General features: G+C 52.5%; 2 long non-coding RNA genes across 2 annotated transcripts; one reads left to right on the top strand and one right to left on the bottom strand.

Annotated features, from left to right (window-relative positions):
* Nucleotides 1–10,311: 10,311 nt before the first annotated feature.
* On the bottom strand, nucleotides 10,312–11,529 carry LOC118659205. Its single transcript, XR_004968472.1, has 2 exons — nucleotides 11,214–11,529; nucleotides 10,312–10,881 (listed from the first exon to the last, which is right to left on the bottom strand). It is a non-coding gene; the product is annotated as an uncharacterized LOC118659205 (long non-coding RNA).
* A 4,369-nt stretch (nucleotides 11,530–15,898) lies between these two features.
* Nucleotides 15,899–18,549, top strand: LOC118659206. Its single transcript, XR_004968473.1, has 3 exons — nucleotides 15,899–16,171; nucleotides 16,339–16,415; nucleotides 17,897–18,549. It is a non-coding gene; the product is annotated as an uncharacterized LOC118659206 (long non-coding RNA).
* The last annotated feature ends 1,105 nt before the right edge of the window (nucleotides 18,550–19,654 follow it).

The raw sequence follows: 19,654 nt of genomic DNA, 5'->3' as shown, positions 1-19,654 counted from the left end.
CAGCCTTAGATCCGACGCCATCTGCCCCCGCCTCCTGACCCTTGGGCACTGGTTGGGGTGGGGGATTATCTGAGGCTGCAGGGCATCCGGTGGGAGACTGGGGCGGGGGTTCCCGGAAGAGGCCACACCCAGCCCCTAATTCCTTGGGGCGGAGGACGGCCCTAGCTCAGACGAGGGGACTATGAGCCACTGCTCTCCCACGCAGCCCCTGTCGCCAGGCCAGGCCCCTGGGGGGAAACTGAGGCTGTGAGGGCGGCCCACCCAGAGCTCCGTCTGCTGGGGGAAGTTGGCGGTTGTCCCTCCCAGCTGGGCTCAGAGGCGCTAATGAGAGTTAAATGTGGGGCGTGAGTCAGCTCCGAGTAGGGGCTGGAACCACCCCCAGATGTGGGTCCTGGGTGGAATGGAGGTTTGACCAAACTTCCCCGCCTCCCCGCCTTCCCTTGTGCTTCATACCCCACCTCTTTGCAGAGTGGGGCATGGACTCCTGACCTAGCCCACCTCGGCCAGCCTCCCTCAAGTATCTGGCTGCCTGGGAGTGGGGGTGGGGTATGGAACCACAGGGAGATTCTCGATTCCAGGGACCCAGTACCCCAGGAATTGGGGGATGGACCAACACCTGTCATTGTCTAGGGCCTGTGAGTCCTGGGGTATGGCGATGTGTCTTGGGAGGGGGTGGGGTGGGCAAAGAGCCCAGGCCACCCGGAAGGATCCCCTCACCCCCTACCGCCCATCTGGCCTCCTTCAGACCACCAGGCTCTGACCACACAGGGTGCCTGGACTTCTACCCCCCAGTCCTGACCTCAGGCCAGCACAGGGACCTTAGTCTGCAGTCCTCATGGCAGGGCAGACGTCTGTGTTCACGTGTGTGTATACATGTGTGTGCCCCTATGACTAGTTTAATTTTCCCCGGTATTTGTGACTGAATGTGCGGGTGTCCATATTTGTGTGATGGGCTGTCTGTGTGGGTCTCAGTGTTGTGGGGGGCTTGAGAGGGAATGTGGGTATCTGCATGTGTGTATCTGTGTGTCTCCTTTATGCTCTGAGTAGGTCTTTCTGTGTGACTATGAGTGTTTGTGTCAGTCAAGCCTTATCCACAGGATCCCTGCTCCTCCTTGAGCGCCCTATCACCATCACCACTAGGAGCCATAGGGTTAGGGAAGTGGATCTGGAAAGGAGCTGTGGGGGGATGCAGTGCCCACAGTTCCCAGAATGTAACGGACTGGCTGGGTGGGCAGCACCAGGGGGTGGGCGTGGGCAGCTACCGGAGAGCAAAAAAAGGGGGACGGGGAGGGCCCTTGCTCAGCAGTCCCCTCCCTGCTCCCTCTGCTCCTAGCCCAACGCCTCCTGGCAGGAGCTTATTTGCATGGTATTTACATTTCATTTGCATCTCGTTCAATTAAAAACCTGACCAGCTCCCGCCTGCCTGGCGCTGCCTGCCCAGCCTGGTGAAAACATTGGTTGGGCATTGCCTGCTGCCTTCGCTACCCCCCACGGATTGACTGATATGGGAGGGGTCCTCCCCTCAGTGAGATCATCCAAGTCACCCACCCTAGAGAGTGCTGGAAGTACAAATGGAGAAACTGAGGTAGGTCCAGAAAGAGTTTTGGGGAGCTACAGGCTAAGGGCCGGTCTTGGACAGAGCTAGAATAGTAGTAGTAGCCAGTAGTAGATACAGTATCTCATTTGAACTTCGCGATACCTTGAGGTTAGGCCTCGTATTATCCCATTTTACAGATGAGAAAACCAAGGCTGACCAGGGCAAGCCCAAGGTCACTCAGCTGACCCCCAAATCAAATCTCTGTCAGTGTGACTTCCAAGTCCATTCTCCAAACTCTGAGCATGACTGCCAAAAGTACTGTGCTTCCCTCCTCCTCCCAGTGAAGTGAGCTCCTTACCTCCAGAGACAGTAGCTCTAGGAGGAGCTACTGCAGCAGCTTCCCTGGGGGCTGGCCTGGGTGTTCTCTTGCTTCCTAACACTGACAGCCATGCCTATCCCTAGCTACAGGGGGGAACACTCTCCCTGTAGAAGTCCTTCCTGGCACCTGGCCACAGTTTTTTCTATTGCAAGACTGTCCTTCTTGGCAGTCAGAGCTGGTGACTTTGTAAAAGGCAATTAAGGACCCTGATAATGAAACAAACTCTAGGGGAAACGTATAGCTGGCCTAAGGGTGAAGGATGGGTCGAGATCAGGTAGGTCTATGGAGCAAACTAGAGTAGGGGAAACCTCAAGGCCTTCCTGTGCTGGGTTAGGAGCCTTTCTGGAACCCCCTCTCACGTGGCCAGAGCTGATCTGATGGATGTCATCTACACAGATGGGAACTCTTGGATTTGGGGACATTAGGGGTCCTTAGGCTGCCCAAGGAGGAGTCATCCAGGGCTCACAATCCAGCACTGGAACTGGGGAGCCTCCCCCTTTCCCTTCTCCCACCACCGTTAGGACTCTAGAGCAGTGGTTCGCAACCTTCCTAATGCCGCGACCCTTTAATACAGTTCCTCATGTTGTGGTGACCCCCAGCCATAAAATTATTTTCATACTTCATAACTGTAATTTTGCTACTGTTATGAATCGTCATGTAAATATCTGATACGCAGGATGTATTTCGGCGACCCCTGTGAAAGGGTCGTGCGACCCCCATAGCGGTCGCGACCCACAGGTTGAGAACCGCTGCTCTAGAGGGATTCTATCAGCGGCTGGTGTTGAGGGACCTGGCCAACAGCAGACTCCTTCCTGAGCACAGGGATTAGTTTAGAGATGGACATGTTACCTGGCCCTGGCCAATCAGGTTGAATCCCAGGGCTTTGGGTGGTCTCTGATGTGGTAGCCACCACCACTTGGGGAGAGCTATCCATGGGTGAAGCCAGCAAAGGGAAACTGATCCTTGTACTTGAAGCCAAACACTCTTCCCTTTGAGCCTCAGAATGAACCACTATGTTCCTTCCAGTTTAGCTCAAGCCAGTGTGTTGGGTTTCTTTCACTTGCAACCTGGATTTCTGCATTGCTCATTTTTGCCTTCAAGCCTTCGCCCATGCAATTCTCTGCCTGGAACACCTCCTCTTGCCCTCTCCAGACCATTCATACTTGTGTTCAGAAGTCCAACTCACCTCTTCTCTAGGAAACTCACTTCTATTCTGTCTCCCATCCCTGCTGGCTCCGCTCACCTGGGAGTGTTACCTGGAACTTCTGCCCCCAGCCTGGTGCTCAGTCTATGCCCAGAATTGCTTTGTTAATTCCCTTTTCCAGGGCTTTCCTCTCATTGCTCCAAAGTGGATTGAAAATACCTAAACGCCATGAGCTGAGTCTCCTCCTAGGAGAGGAGTGGTTAGATACCTGGTTTTGGCATCAGGCAGCCTCAGTTTAGATTCTAGCCCATCTGTATGATCTTTGAACCAGTCCCTCTGCTTCTGTGCCTTAGTTTCCTGTTCTTTAAAATGGGGTTGTTGTGAGGATTGAAAGAGTCTGCATGAAAAAAAGTACTTAGCATAGTAGCCCACACATGTTTACTGGGCACTCCACTCTGTGCTCATGATGCCATGTAATACCCAGAGCCGAGGGTTCAGCTGTGAAGCACCCACAGGCATGGCACAGTCCCTGCCTTCAGAGCTGCTGAGGGTGGAAGTTGGGTAGTGGCCCCAGCTACAGTGACCAATCAGGAGAGTGGGGGCAGTCTTCCCCAGACTGCTAGGGGTCCTCTCAGAGAATAGGGCCCTTCCTACCCCCCTTTCTTCCAACGCCATGGGGCCCTTGGTGGGGGGAAGCATGGTCATCCCCTCCCCCTTCCCCTCCTCTCCCTGTAGTCCCTTGGAGCCGGTGCTGCTCAGAGTTAATCTCCTCGCCCGTCAGGGGGTGACAGGAGGTGTCTGTCATTCGGAGCCGAGGCCGTCAGCCTCGCTGGCTAATTGGGACGCAGGCGCCAAGAGCACGGGAAATGGCCGGAGGGAAGGAGCGGGAATGAGGGAAGGGAGGCTGCACTCACCTCCTTCCCGCCAGGCTTGCGGCTGATCCACAGGGCTCCTTAGGGGAGGGGGAAGGCCAATCAAAGGAGGAAGGGGCTGTGGGAAGGGGACTCTGTGACCTTGGGCATATTGCTATTCCTCTCTGAGCTTCGTATTATTATTATTCATAATGACAACAGCAAGCCTTTATTGAGCAATTACTGTGCAAATCAGTTCCCAGCATGCCTGCTGCAAACTCCAGTGGTTTTCTATGGTCCTTGGAATTAAAACTATTAAAACCGGACTCCTTCCAAGGTCCTTGAAGACCCCTGGCACCGGTACCTATGCCTCTGCCTTTCCTGTTCCCACTGCTTTAGCCCCACCACCCTCCCCACAGGGCAAGTTCTCCCTGCCTCAGGGCCTTTGCACTTACTGTTTCGGGAACACCCTTTCTCTGCTTCTTACTATGATTGACTCCTCCTCATTATTCAGATCTCAGCTCAAATGACACCCCAGAGGTAACCTGACCACCTTATCCAAAACGTCTGTCCTCTACTTCCAGTTACGCCATGATGTCAACTTATTACATTACCCTATTTATATTGTCACAGCATTGCCATAATGTGACATTCTCTCCTTGACATATTTGTGGTTTATATTCTTCCTCCCTTTCTAGAATGGAAACCCCTGAGATTTACTGCTGAAACCCCAGTGCCTAGAACAATACCCGGCACATGGAAGGCACTCAGTAAATAGAGATTAAACAAATAAAATTCAGGCATTCTGTTCAGCACTTCCAAGTTAATTCTCAGAAGAATCTTAGAAAGTTGGTGTTATCTGCATCTCAGGCGAGGAAACTGAGGCTCAGGAGAGTCTGTGACTGTAAGTTATGGAAACTGGAATTCCCCCAGGACTCTGTGCCCTACAGTATAAGGGCTGAGAAGATGATCGTGAAGGTCTCTGCCAGCCTGGCTGCTCAGCTGAGCATAGGCTGGTGATGGGGGCATACACAACCAGAAGAGGCAAGGGGCCAGGAGCTGCTTCACGGGGGTGGGGTGGGGGGTGGGGGGGGGTTCCTCTGGGAGCTCAGCCTACAGCACCTGCTTGTCAAAGTGCTGGCTCCTAGGCTTGGCATTCAAGGCCTGGCACAGTCCACCTCCCAATGTTCCTTTCTCCTAGTCCCTGACATCCTGAAGCAGGCCCTGCCCACTGTGCCTTCAGTTACTTGTCTGGTCACGGTCTCCATGCATCCCTTGGAGCCCAGCCCCTGTGATGCCTTCTCTGGGACGGGCTCCTAGGGCAGTGTTTGTGCAGCGGTTGTTTGGAGGTGTGAGGATCTCTGCCATGCTGTCAGCTCTGTATTACCCTCAGCTCCCGTCACAGGGCGGGCACAAAGCTTACTCAGTAAGCATCCTGCTGTCTCCCATTCATCCAAAGACCCTATGTGAGACACCACTCTGAGTTCCTGGATCTTTAACTTCTATTCAGCTTCTCGGTGCCTCCAAGCCTGAAATCTCAACCTAGAGTGAAGGAAGGGGCATGTGTGGGCTGCAAGATGCCTCTGTAAATCAGTCCTCAACTGCCAATCAGATCCCCAAATACTCATTACAATGTGTCTACTGTTAATCAGGATAGGTTATTGGCCTCTGTTAACTTACTAGTATGTGGGCCACATCTCACAGCCAATCACAGCAGCTCCCTCCTCCTATGTCCCCATGTCAGGGTCTCTAGGAGGTCCTGGACCTGGTTAAACCTCACTCTCTCCCTCTTCTTCCAAAATTACAGAGCCACAGATTCCTTCTTTCTAGTCCTTGCTACCATTCCATTACTGACATCTCTATTTCTTCCTGTCCTTTTCCTCCCCTCCCTCCAGCCCAAGCAGCCATATCAGAAGTGTGGATAGGTGTATGGTTGGCTGTGGGGGAGACAGACTGGCCTGGTGTGAGGAGAGGCTGAGATATGAGAGTATGACTGGGGATAGCCCAGCCATCAGCCATGTCACCTACCAGTGGCAACACCAAAGCATCACCTTCTCCTTTGCCTTCTGCTCAACCTCTGTCAGACCCCAGATGTTTCCTGCTGCACTGCTGTGTGTGTGTGTGTGTATGTGTGTGTATGTGTGTGTGTGTATGTGTGTGTATGTGTGTGTGTGTATGTGTGTGTATGTGTGTGTGTGTGTGTGTACCTGCATTGGCTTGCCACTGGCTTTCCTGCTCTGACCCACCACACTTCTCCCAGTAAGAGATGGAGGGAAGGGAGGAGCAAGGGTAGGCAAGAAACTTCCCATCTCTGTCTCCACACATTGAAAGTAGACAAGCTTAGGGGGACCCTAAATAGATACTCCCCCAAGCCTCTCTTGGGGGGATATCAAGAGAGTGAGTAGGGTACCAGGGCCTGGCCTCTGTGCATTTTGATGTTATGTGAACAGCATGCAAAGCAGATGCAAATATTCTGCAAACTAGAACATTTTTTTTCTAGTCAACAACTCTGACAGGCTCTGAAATGAGTTATAGGGGAGCCCAAGGGGAGATGTGGAGGTGAGAGTAGGCCTCATCGCTGCTTGCCAAGAGGATGCTACCTTGTTCAAGCAGAACTTGAGCACCTACTGTATACCTGACACCAGGTGGGCTCCTGAGGAATCGGGTGAAGCCTCAGGCACACAGGGAAGTAAGGGCAAAATCCATTTGCACAGGACTTTGGGGGAAGGCCTTTTGGAGACACCTTTGCATTTAACAGCATGTGAGACCAGCACCACTACAATCGCTGTGTGATTGTGGGCAAGGCACTTCACCTCTGGAAGCTACTGCTCATTAGCTCTGAGCTCCTAGAGAAACAACAGCAACTGTGTTGTCCAAGCATCTGCCTGAGGACAGGGCCTGGGTTATGTTTTTCTCTGTCCCCACAATAGCCAGGTCCTGGAGGATCACTCAGCTGATTGAATGAATGATATTGAATGCTGACTACTGCTCTGGCAGGATCGGGGCAGGCCCATCTTGAGACCACTGAGGGGCTTGGAGGGTTACTCCGAGGTGGTGAATAGGGGTCCTGGGATGAGGATGGATCCCAGCAGTTATTTTAGGGAATAATGACTGGGTGGGTCGCTCCCTAATGACCTACCTCCTCAACTGCTCTCCAAAGGTGTTGGGAGGAGATGGTGAGATGCGAGGAGGAGCTTCTGCCCTCAGCAACTGAAAACAAGGCCAGAGAGGAGGGTCTTGTAAGGCCCTTGTGGGGCTTCTGGTAGGAAGTGGCAGCTGTGTATGAGGAGGATGGGTGGGATAGCAACAGCACCCATAATAATGGCCAAAATTTACTGAGCACTTGCTCTTTTTTTTTTTTTTTTTTAATTAATCCATACCAGAGGATATTTTTCCATTGATTTTTAGAGAGCGGAAAGGAGGGGTAGAGACAGAGAGAGGAAATATTTATGTGATTAGTTGCCTTCCACACACTGAAGTTATGTGCCCTTGACCAGAATCAAACCCAGGACCCTTCAGTCCACAGGCTGATGCTCTATCCACTGAGCCAAACTGGCCAGGGCGAGCACCTACTCTTTACCAGGCTCTGTGATAAACACTTTTCAGGTCATATCATATTCAAACCTTTTAATGACAATCCTACTTGTCTTTTTTAATGTTTGAGGAAATTCATAGAGAAGCTTGCCCAAGGTCACTCATCTAATGGTACCAGGATTTGAACCCTGCCTGGCATTCTTGCTCCATACATTTACCCTTCACATCTAAGCAGCTCCTTCATGCTTCCAAAGGCCAACGTGGGTTCAAACCCTGCCTTTCTCTCCAAGCTTCTGTTGCTCTACCTCACCCCTACACCCACTTCATCTGCCTAACTATATCACTAATCCAGCAAACTCTCCTCCACCCTTTTCCCTCTAGCCCATCTTTTGCCCCTCTTCCCTGGTCTCCCTGCTTGTACCTTTGCCTTACTTTGATCTATACTGCAGCCATAGGGATCTTACAAAAATTAGTCAGACCTTGTCACTCCCAGCTTAGAACCCACTTTGCATAAACTCTGACACCTCGCCTGTTTTGCAAAGCCCTGCTATATCTGCTTCCCCTTTGGTCCATGTCCACAGTGGCTTGCTCTACACCAAGCATGTCAAACTCAAAGGCTAACATGGGCCAAATAAACAAGGTTTAAGTTTATGTGGGCCGAAAAAAACCCAAAAGCTTCATTTTCATAGAAATGTAGGTTTATTTCGATAGAGACATGCTGAATACAAAGGGCTGAAATAAATGAGTCATCGTTAACATAAAATAACAGAACATTTGAATAAAAATTAATATTTTTTCTTGAACATTAACTTACCAGACACTGAATAACTGCACAAATTAATAAGCGTAACGCAAATAAACCTATTTTTCTTGTTCTCCAAAAGTGAAATATTTCCTGTTGTGCACGCCAAACAAGTCAGTCCAAGAGTAATGATGTGGCAATCCGCTGCTAAAATATTCGCTGCTAGTATTAGTGGAGAGAAATGGTGCGCCTGCGCGCAAGGGAAACTAATGCAACATGGTTAGAGTAATCAGTCATTAGCGAATGCGTGTCAAACTCGCAGCCCACAATGAATATTTTTGGGGCCCAGCCAATACACTGGTATGTACGAAAAGTTTTAATAAAAATTTTGTAACTTAATTTTTACAATATCCTGTTATACATAATTATTGGTAATGAACTACAACATTCGCTAATGACTGATTACTGTAATTGTGTTGCATTCATTTCCCTGTGATTGCTCTACACCCTCTCCTTTAGTTGGCTGGCTGCTTCTGGCCTTTCGAGCCTTGGTTCAGATGTCACCTCCTCAGAGAGGCCCTCCCTGACTACCGTAGCTAACACCGTCCCCTCTCTGGAGTCAGTCTCACGTGACCTATTTTAATACCTTCGTGGCTCTTCAGACTCCAAAATGCTCTTGTTCAACTATTTGTTTACTTGATTATAGTCTGTCTCCCTGTAAGTCCTGGGAGGCTGGGGAGGAGACTATTTTTGTTTTCTGGTGTCTCCACGGTCTAAACTCTCAACAGTGCCTGGCACGCATTCGATACTCAAACAACATCTGAAAGAATGTGGCTGGGCGACCTAGCCCCTCTCTACCTCAGTTTCCTTTTTCTGTTGGGCTTTGCCTCCTCTCAGCCTCTCAGGGAGCGCTCTGGATGAGATCAGAGATGGCAAAAGGCGCCTTCCGGGGGAGGAGGGACGCGATGCCTGCCTGGGGATGAGGTCAGTGCGTCAGACACCACTCCGCTGTGCGGGAGGCGAGCAGAGCAGCAAAGACCCATCTTAGCTAGACCCCGGGCCCGGCATCAGATCCTAGATGGGCAGGGGAGGGCACGCAACCCCTTCCTCTGGGAAGCTCCTCCCGGCGGGGCCTCTTCTCCCCTCCCCAGGGAGGCAGGTGGAGCTGCGTCCTCATCTTTGTTCCCATCTGGAGCGCGTTTGGCGCGGGGTGGCGGGGGCGGGGCTGCGCCCCCGCGGTGCCCGGAGAGACGGGCCCGCCCGCTTATCTGATCTGCGGCTAATTGAAACTCCCTGCTCGCGAAGGTCAGCTCGGTCCCCTGACAGCTGCCGAGCCGAGCCGGGCCGGATGGAAAACCCGGGCTGTGCAGGGCCCGGCGGGGCGCGGGGGGGAGGGGTTGTGGGGGGCCGCCTCTGCGGCAAAGTAGACAAAGGCAGCCCCTCCCTCTCTGTGCACGCTGCTGGGGGTCGCCAGAGGCAGCGGCCTTCGCCCTGACCCAGCGGGGCGCTCTGGCCTGGGTCACACGGCCTACAGCTACAGGAGGGGCACCCTGAATCCCTACGCACCCGCCTACCCCGCTCCCACGCCGGGGCCCCGTCTGGGGTCTCTGGGAGAGTCACCCCCAACTTCCTGCCCCTACCCCGCCTCCACGCCCCGGCTCTGAGACTTCCTGCCTCCCCGGCTCTGGGCAGCTCAGTCTGTGGGAAGCTGGCGGAGCGGGGGCGGTCGGGTCCCCTCCCCCTACGCGCCCGACGGGGCTCTGGGGTCCGGGAGGAAGTGTGCGCGGTGGGGGGGCAAGGCCTGGTCCCTGGGCGGCCATCCGGTGGGGCAGGTGCGGCCTCAGCCCTGGGAGGGAGGGCTGGCAGGCCTGTTGCTGGCGGTGTTAGGGCGGGGAAGGAGGACGCCGCGAGCGGCCCCATTTCCGGGATTCCGGGTGCAGATGTGGCCCAGGCCCCGCGCCGCGCACGCTCCCCTCCCCTCCCCTCCCACCTGTGAGTCTAGGCTGCGGTGCTGGGGAGTTCCCAAGGTGTCACTCCCAGCCCTCAGGCTGGCCGCTCAGCAGCACCTTTTGGGCCTCGGTTTTCCCAGCCTGGGAAAATAGAACCCTAACCACAACTACCATCTTTTCGGAACCTCGTGACGAAGGTAGTTAAGCGTTTAATGTACTTTGTCTCCAGCCTCACAAGTCCATTTTGTTGACGAGCAAGCTGAGACGCAGAGAAGTTGTGACTCCCCCGAAGTCACGTAGCTAGGAAGTTACTTAGGCAGGACTTGGCCGACTCCCACCAGGGGTCTCACTGTAGCCAGAGCGCGGGAGCTGTGCGCCTATATAGGTCGGTCGCCCAGGGCATTCACAAGTGCAGGGATCCCCTAACGGCTTCTTGCCGCACGCGTCCTCGTCTTGGAGCTGCGCACGTGTTTCTTGGCGCAGTCTCTAGTGCCAGTGCCTGGGGACAGAGGCACGGCCTGGCGCACCGGTGCCCAGGTGCGCCGTTCCATTTGGGACCCGACAAAGTCATACGGCTGGAGCCGCGGGCGGAGTGCAGCGGGGGCGGGGAACGCGGAGTAGAGTCCACGCGGGCCGCGGCGCCTGGGAGGCCGCAATCCTGGCGTCTGCAGCCGACGAGGCGCGGGGTGACGCGCGGGGGCCCAGCTACCGTGACCTCCTCCGCGGTTTCCATGGAGACGGTGCACTATAAATAAAAAAAAAAAAAAAAGAGGAGGAATTTCAAACCCGTTTTCTACGGCGCTTGGCGGGAGGGGGGAGGAAAGCTCTCTTTGAATCGAGTTTCCCATTTCACCTTCCCAGGCGGTGGGAGCGCTTCCCCCGCAGCCCAGCCGGGAAATTGCCGCCCCTCACGCCGCGTGGTGCCCCCCGAGGAAGCTAATTAGAGCAGCCCAGGAAACTGGGGACTGGGGACCTGGCCCCGGGGGGCCGGGGGCGGGCTCTAGGGTGGGGGGGGACGCCTACAAATTGCCACCTCCTCCCACCCCCACTCCCACCCCCGTCTCTCCAGGCGCGCACGCAGGCCAGGGCACAGGGCGCAGGCGGGAGGTCGCATCTGCAGCTTTGGCGCAATGAATCAGGCGCGGCCGCTGTCGCCGCCACGGAGCGCGTCTGGCATCCGGAGTCTCCCGGGATCGAAAATAATTTGGGCAAAGCGGTGGGAGGTGTGTGTGCGCGCGTTCCGAGGGGAGGGCGGGGGAGCAGGCCGGGCGGGGTGCGCCGGGCGGGGGGAGGTGCCATCCGACAGCCCCGCTGTGGTGAGAACAGAGTTGACACTTCTTTCCTTTCCACTTACTGCAGCAAGTACCGCGAGGGAGCTTAACCCTCTCGCTGCTTGGAGAGGTAGAGGCACTGCCAGCGCCCTCATAAGGGCACGCCCGGTTGGGGGCCAGGTGTGTACTCTCTTTTGAGACCGGTCATTGCGGCCCGGCCGGTTCTGCTCTCTGCTTCCCAGACAGGCACGCCCACTAGGACATTCTTCAAGGCATTCTCCCCCAGGGCTTTTCTCGGTCTCTCATTTTACCTTCCCAGGCCTGGAAGTGTCAGGGCTATGGCCTCAGTTTCCCCACCAGTACAAGACTGTGTGTGTCGGGGAGGGCATTCCAGTCTGGCGACCCTAGTTTTGTGACCGTCTGGGCTTGGGTCCTGGGCAGAGGCAGGAGGGGGCGGTTAGGGCGCCGGGTGCCTGAGTCCGAGCCCCACCCGCCTTCATCTCCCGCCGCACTCTGGGCGTCCTTCATCAAAATGGCCGGGTTCCTGTTTTTGCCTCTGACGGCAGAAATGTCACCGCCGCTGCATTAAGCACGCTCGGTGGGAACTCGTTTTGGATCTAGGAGCTGGCGCTCAGCCCTGCCGAGCTGCCTGCCGCAGGGGGGTGGGGGTGGGCTGGTTGGCCAGTTGGCCTGACTCGGGTCAGCCTTTGTTCCGGTTTCCACCTTCCTGCCTCTGTAGCCGCCTCTCCGCCCCCAGGCACCCCCTCCCTCAGCTGTGCCGGTTGCTCCCACCCTACTCCAGTTTTTTTTTTTTTAGAGGGTATTTGTTCAGACTCTTGTGCCTGTCTGGCTCAGGGATGGCAGGGGGAGATGACTGGGGGACAGAACTCACTTCTTCCCCCTCCCCACCCCTATAATGGGGAACACCTCTGGAACTCAGGAATCTTGTGACCTGAAGTTCCCCCAACAAGGCCTGAGAAGGGGTGCTTTCCACGTCCCTTACCTTCCTTTCCACCAGGGGCTCCCACCACCCCAGGAATTCTTAAAACTTGGTGCACCCAAGACCACTTGGCCGGTGAGCTTGCAGATGTGGGGGAGGGAGGGGGAACAGTATGTGGAGAATCTGATTCAGTGGGTCTGGGGTGGTCCTGTCATCTGCAGGCTTCCCAAGACCTCCAGCTGGCAACAGAGCCAGGAGAGCCCACTTCTCTGAACCATGGAGCTCTGATCCCCAGCTCTGACTCGGGAGTAAGGGGGCCATGCCTCCCGGTGAGGGCTTCCTCCCCTGGAAAGGGAAAGGTAGGAGTCATTCCCTGGAGATGGTGTCATCTGTGGATCTCCCCCGTAAACCCTAGTGCTTTGGGCCTTTTTCATCCTCGGAAAGTATCACCCTGTCATTGATACTGGCCTGGTTAGTGCTTGAGAGCTTGCCCTTCCTAGACCCATGTCTAGCCACACTTCTTTGTCAAGCATCAGATCCTGTGATGGTGGGAAAGAGGCCAAGTAATTTAGCCCCTTCTCCTCCCCAAGGGGATAGTGGTGGGACAGGGAGTGTTAATGCTGGGCATTCTAGGGGCAGGAATAGGGCACCCAAATTGGAGAGGCCTTTGGGAATGTGGGATTCCACCTGTCACCTCTGGAAGGGCAGCTTGTGGGGGAGCTGAATGAGGATGTAGGATCAACATATGCCTGGAACATAGGGTTGATGTCTTCCTTTCAGGGGCTTTGAGACTACTGGTTTCTGAAGTGTCACTCAAGGATTGTGGTTGGAATGCTGGAAGACCTTCCTGAAACTGGGTCTATGCACTGGGAAGGGTCCTGGATGGTCTCTGGGCACAAGAACATTCAAGTCTGACTTGGGGAAGGGGCATGTGTCTACTTGAGGCTGGGGGATGGCTGAGATGACCTCTCAGAGCTTCTGCTTGGCTGTAGGCAGCAGAGGACACCCGCTTTGGGCCCTGTTATTCTTGCACACACTGGCCCACATATCCACTTTTTCTCAACTACACTCATCCAGACTCACACTGGCCCATCTGTTCTGATGCCCTCACATGCACATCCATGTACCCATGAATATTTGTGCACACACATGCTAAAACACCACATGTGTAACACACTGTGCACGAACACACAGGGTATGCACTGGGCACCTAGATGCACAGACCCTAACATGCTGTGCACATGGGTATACTGATGTACCAATGTACACATTAGCACCTATGTATACACACATGTGCACAGATGGGCAAACTCCTAGACATTTTCACTCCCATCAGCTAATTTGTGTGTATGTGTCCCATGAGGATAGGGCTATCTTTGTTCATTGCCAAGTACCCAGAAGAACAGAGATTTGTTCAACCTCAGGACCCACATGCTCGGTGCTTGAAAGGTATACAATTATCTGGAATAAATGAGTAAATGTATAAGGGTATACAGTAAATGTATGAGTGCATAGTAACCATATTAGTCAAAGCAACGTTTATTGAGTACCTCTGTGTGCCTAATCCTGTGGTAAGTTCTGTCATTATAGGTACCATCTCATCTAAGCCTCATGGCAACCTGTGAGGCAAGTACTATTATAATTCCTGTTTAGGCTTATGGGACTGAGGCTCTGGGAAACCGTCACTACCTGTATTAGTTTCCTAGGGCTGCCCCAACAGAGTACCACAGACTGGGTGGCTTAAACAATAGAAATGTACTGTCTCACAGTTCTGGAGACCAGAAGTCCAAAACTTGGAAGCCTTCTTTCGAAGGCTGAGGGAAGGAATTGTTCCAGTCCTCTCTCCTGGACTTGTCAATGGCCATCTTCTCTGTGCGTGTCTATGTCCAAATTTCCCCTTATAAGGACACCAGTAGTATTGGATTTGGGTCCACCCTACTGACCTTGTTTTAATGTGATTATCTCTGTAAAGGTGCTATCTCCAAAAAATCTCATATTCTGAGATATTGGGGGTTAAGAATGTCAACATATGAGTTTGGGAGGATATACAATTCAACCCATAACACCCCCAAGGTCACACATCTAGGAAGTAGGATAAACACGATTTGATCCTAGGTCTGGAATGCTGGAGTCCATAGCATCACCTTATCATATGATGGAGAGAGAGAGAAAAAGGGAGGAGGTGGGGGAGAGGAGAGGAGAGATGAATCCTAGTGGCCACTCTCTGTGACTCCTGATCTCCACCAGCAGGTGGGCATCCAGTGCCTGCTCGCATGAAGGAGTTGGCCCTTTGCAGCCTAGTCTCACTGGCATACTGATGGCTTTAATGTTCCTTCGGCCATGATATGGGCACCTAAAGCCATCCCCCAGGTCCCTGGTGACCATTGCTGCCCGACAACATTGACAGGTGTGCCTAGAGATACACACAGAGGGCCAGGGGGCTGCCTGACTCTCCCTACCAGCTGCCATCTCCAATGCTGCGGCCTCATTTCAGAGGCTGCTGGCTTTGAAGTGCTCAGCCCAGTCAGGCGGGAAGCTGGAGCCAGTGTGTGTGTTGCAGGGAGGGGGTGGGGGGGAAGCGCGAGTCACGAGGCCTCTTGCATCAGCTGGGGCAGCTAGAACCAGACAGGTCCATGCTGACCGATGTTCGCAGCCTGAACCTCTCCTTGTGCTCTTTTGAATTGTCTGGGTGTGTGTGTGTGTGGGGGGGGGGGGGGGGGCGTTGAGGGGTGGTTAAAAAGGAGGCCCATTCCCTGGGCAAATGAGGGAGACAAAACCCCCAGTCTGACGTGGTAGGCACAGTCTCAATCCTTGGGGAGCCCAGACTTGGGAGGCATGGCCTCTCCTTTCAGTCTGAAAAGTCCTAGCTTTTCTGAGCCTCACTTTGCCCATCCAGGAAGTGGGGACAACAAACTAGTTTGCTGGGAAGTTTCGGGAGTTACTATGGTAGAGAAGGACCAGGATTAACATGGTCCTTACCCCCTGCAGAGCTACAGCATTTAGACTCTAAATTTTAGAGGGTGATGATGATGGTGGTTATGGTGATGATAATGGATAATATTTACTGAGCATTTACTGGGCCTCAGGCTGAATGCTGAGTGCACTCTTTACCCAATTACCTCAATCTTACTATGAAGTCTGGGAGGCAGCTACCATTATCATTGCCATTTTATAAGTGAAATGAGGTTCAGAGAGGTGGACTTGTGCAAAGCCACACAGCTAGAGAGTGAGGCAGTGGGGCTTTGACCCTGCTCTGAAGGTTTCATAGCAGGCCCTGCGACTGTAGAGGATGGGGGTCTCAAGGTGGGAGCACAGGGGTGAGGCTGGAAATGGCCCTGGGTCTGGGGTCTCTACCCTCTAAACCAGTGGTTCTCAACCTGTGGGTTGCGACCCCTTTGGTGGTCGAACGACCCTTTCACAGGGGTCGCCTAAGACCATCCTGCATATCAGATATTTACATTACGATTCATAACAGTAGCAACATTACAGTTATGAAGTAGCAACGAAAATAACTTTATGGTTGGGTCACAACATGAGGAACTGTATTTAAAGGGCCAGAAGGTTGAGAACCACTGCTCTAAACCCTACCCTGGCCTTGATGGCAGTGGCTGAGGCGTGTCCATGGTGACGATAAAGGTGAACCCAGCACCTGCCTCCACACTTGAATTTGGTCTTCACAGCCGCCCTGTGAGGTCAGCAGAGTGGGAGTTATTCCTGTTCGACAGATGAAGATGCACTCAGTCTCCTACACAGGTTGGAAGGTGACCCAGGTCTCAAACTGCAGCCTCCTGACTCTATGTGGATATTCTTTCTGCTGGAGGCAGGTAAGTGTCTTAGGTTATTTCAGAACACCCCTGTGTGTCCACCTCTCACCGCCCTCCCTGCTCCTGGGCTGATGAACCAAATCCCAGTAGCAACGCCAATGTTAACAGTTGACATGTACTGAGCCCTCACTGTGTGAGAGATACAGTGCTTATGTGCATTTTTGCAGACTCAGAATCCTTCTCAACACAGTGCTTCAGGCAGCCCCAGCCAGTCAATGTGAGTAGGCAGAGGAATTCAGTTCAAGTAAGTCAATATGAGTGAATACCTACCATGAGGCAGGCACAGTCTCAATCTTCTGGGGACCCCAGACTTGGGGGAGGCATGGCCTCTACCTTCAGGGATTTTTCAGTCTGAAAAGTCCTAGCTTTTCTGATTGGGCTGGGCTGGGGGGATGTAGGGGAGAACAAGGGCAACATCTGGGGGCAGATGTGAGGTGATTGGGATAATGTAGGGGAATGACTAGACTGTATGGACACAGGCATGTGGCCCTAGCATCTAAATATCTAACTGAGGGGCTGGGAAAAGTTTCTTAGATGAAATAAAATTTAAGCTGAGGACTGAGAGTTCAAGATGATTTAGGCAGGCAAAGAAAAAGGGTGCTAGGCTGGGGGAACAATTTAGAACCACGGAGGCCTAAAGGTAAGGAGAATGGCCTATCTGAGGAACTTAAGGATGCTAAATGGGGCAGAGGGTGGGGTATGAGGGGGTAGAGGGGAGGGCAGGGCATTGATTCAAGGCACTTTAGCCCAAGAGGTCTGGTCTTGACCCTGCGGCCTGGAAGCCCATTGATCCGGCTTCCTGTCCCCACTTCCACGTGGTACTTCCCTATCTCCAAGACCATCAGGCTTACCCAATACCACTGGGCACTATGGGGAGCAAGGGTTGCCATGCCTCTTTACAGATGAAGAGACAGATATTGCAGGGTTGGTCTAGTCTATCTGGCTGGTAAGTGGAGCATTGGGCCTGGGCCCTAGACCTCTTCAGGTTATTTGCAGGACATAATGTGGATTCTCGAATGGTGGTATGGGGTTGTGTTGGGGTGCAGTCTGGTTTGGGGAGGCCCTGGGGAGATAGAGGGAGGGTGAGGATTCCCCTTCTCTAAAGCTCAAAGCTGGAGAGAACTGCCACTGCCTCCCTCTCGTAGTCCATCCCGAGTGGCTGACGGGAGTGAGTCAGCCTGGATGAAGTCACCCGCTTCCGCACAGCCTGTGCCCCCTGACCTGGGAGGCGCCTGCCAGGGGCACCAGCCGAGTCAGAGGACGGGCTGGGCAGCTCGCCAGGTTGCTCCATCACAGCTGATTTAGGGGGGCTGGAGGTGTCCGGAGCCATCAGAAGCAGCTGGGCGTCTGGGGCTGCAAGGCCCATAAGTCATGCGGCTGCCCGCCCTTCCCTGCAGTGCTCCCTGAGAGGTCTGTGATGAATCGCTGGGGACTGGGCTCATCAAAATCAGTTTATGCCAAAGGGAAATTAATTTCTGTCTCTCTGCGATGAGGTGTGGGGAAGGGAAGGGCAGCTCCCGAGGCAGGCCTGTGACAGCACTGCAGGGAGGGGACAGGACCGTGCAGTGTGGCCATGGTTGTCCCTGGGCTAGAGGCCCTGTCCATTCTACAGAGGAAGTGACTGAGGCTGCAAAGGAGCCTCCTAGTCTTGGGGACAAGAACCCAGACTTTGCTCTTCATTAATTCTTTCTCCCCTCCCTCTCTGTACCTCCCCTATATTTTCAGGTATTTATTAAGCACCTGCTCTGTGCCAGGCTCTGTTCGATGGAGGGGACACAGTGATGCACAAGACAAAGTCCTGCTTTTATGAAGCATAATATGTCTGGTTGGGTAAGATGGACAGACGGGTAATAGATAAATAAGAAAATAGCAGACAGGGACGAGTGCTAGGCAAGCATCAAGAGGGCGATGTGGTCAGGGAAGACCTCTCTGAAGAGGAGACAGGTAAGCTGACACTTGTTTTGAGATGACGATCACCCTTCAGTTGTGAAGGAAAATTTCTGAAAATCTAGTCCTGTTGGGGCTGGGGCTGGGGCTGGAGTAGGAGGAGAGTGCAATTCAGGGGGAAAAATCAAGCAAACTTACAAGGTGTACCGGTTAATAATGCGGATTTGTTTCAAAGATGGAGTTACACATATGTTGATATATATGCGATTTGATATGTATGCTATTTTGTTGTATTGACAACAAGCTTCAAAACTTCATATGTCAAATTTTCTGAAGGTGTTAACATCATAGATGTTTTTACACTTACTAATGTAAAAATGTCGAATTTCATGCCAAAAAAAAGAGCATTTGAGGGAAGTTTTAATTCATTACTTTATTTTGAAGAAAATGAAAGTTATTATATACTTCGGGAAGCTTATGGTGAACATGCTCCATCTCAAGATACTTGTGAACGCTGGTTTAAACGCTTTAAAAGTGATGATTTCGATGTGAAAGACAAAGAACGTCCAGGTCAACCAAAAAGGTTTGAAGACCAACAATTACAAGCATTATTGGATGAAGATGCGTGTCAAACTCAAAAACAACTTGCAGAAAGATTAAACGTTGCTCAGCAAACAATTTCTGATCGTTTACAAGCATTGGGTAGATTTTAAAGGAAGGACAATGGGTGCCACATCAACTGAACGAAAGACAAATGGAAAACCAAAAAGTCATCAGTAAAATGTTCCTTCAACAGCACGAAAGAAAGTCTTTTTTGCATTGAATTGTGACTGGCAATTAAAAGTGGATTTATTTTGAGAATCCCAAATGCACAAAATCATGGGTTGATCCAGGTCAACCATCAACATGGACTGCAAGGCCAAATCACTTCTGAAAGAAGACAATGCTCTGCGTTTGGTGGGATCAGGAAGGTGTGGTATATTATGAGCTTCTAAAACCAGGTGAAACCGTTAATAGTGATCACTACTGACAACAAATAATTTGAACCATGCTTTGATCATAAAATGGCCAAAATGGGCCAGAAGATACGGCAAAGTAATTTTGCTTCATGACGATGCACCATCACACACTTCAAAAGGGGTTAAAGACACGTTAAAAGATCTTGCCTGGGAAGTATTAACCCACCCGCTGTATTCACCTGACTTTGCTCCTTCAGATTATCACTTGTTTTGATCGATGGCACCCGCACTTTCTGAGCAGCACTTCAAAACGTATGAAGAAGTGGAAAATTGGGTCTCTGAATGGTTTGCCTCAAAACAAGAAAAGTTATATTGGGACGGTATCCACAAATTACCTGAAAGATGGGGGAAATGTGTAGCTAGTGATGGACATTACTTTGAATAAAGCACTTTAAATGTTTCTCTTGAAATTATCGTGTTTTCTTTGATTACAAAATCCACACTATTAACTGGTAAAGGCAGGGAACTCCCAGCCAAGCAGTTCCTGTGACTGCATCCACCTGTGTGGCTCAGCCTGGGGCCTGACAGTATGGACTGGGCGCTGCATCAATGGCTCTGCTTCCTGGAATGTCTCTCT

The sequence above is a fragment of the Myotis myotis genome, unplaced genomic scaffold (genome assembly GCF_014108235.1).
Source record: "Myotis myotis isolate mMyoMyo1 unplaced genomic scaffold, mMyoMyo1.p scaffold_m19_p_6, whole genome shotgun sequence".
In the NCBI taxonomy this organism is placed as follows: Eukaryota; Metazoa; Chordata; class Mammalia; order Chiroptera; family Vespertilionidae; genus Myotis; species Myotis myotis.
This window is presented reverse-complemented; position numbering and strand designations above follow the sequence as displayed.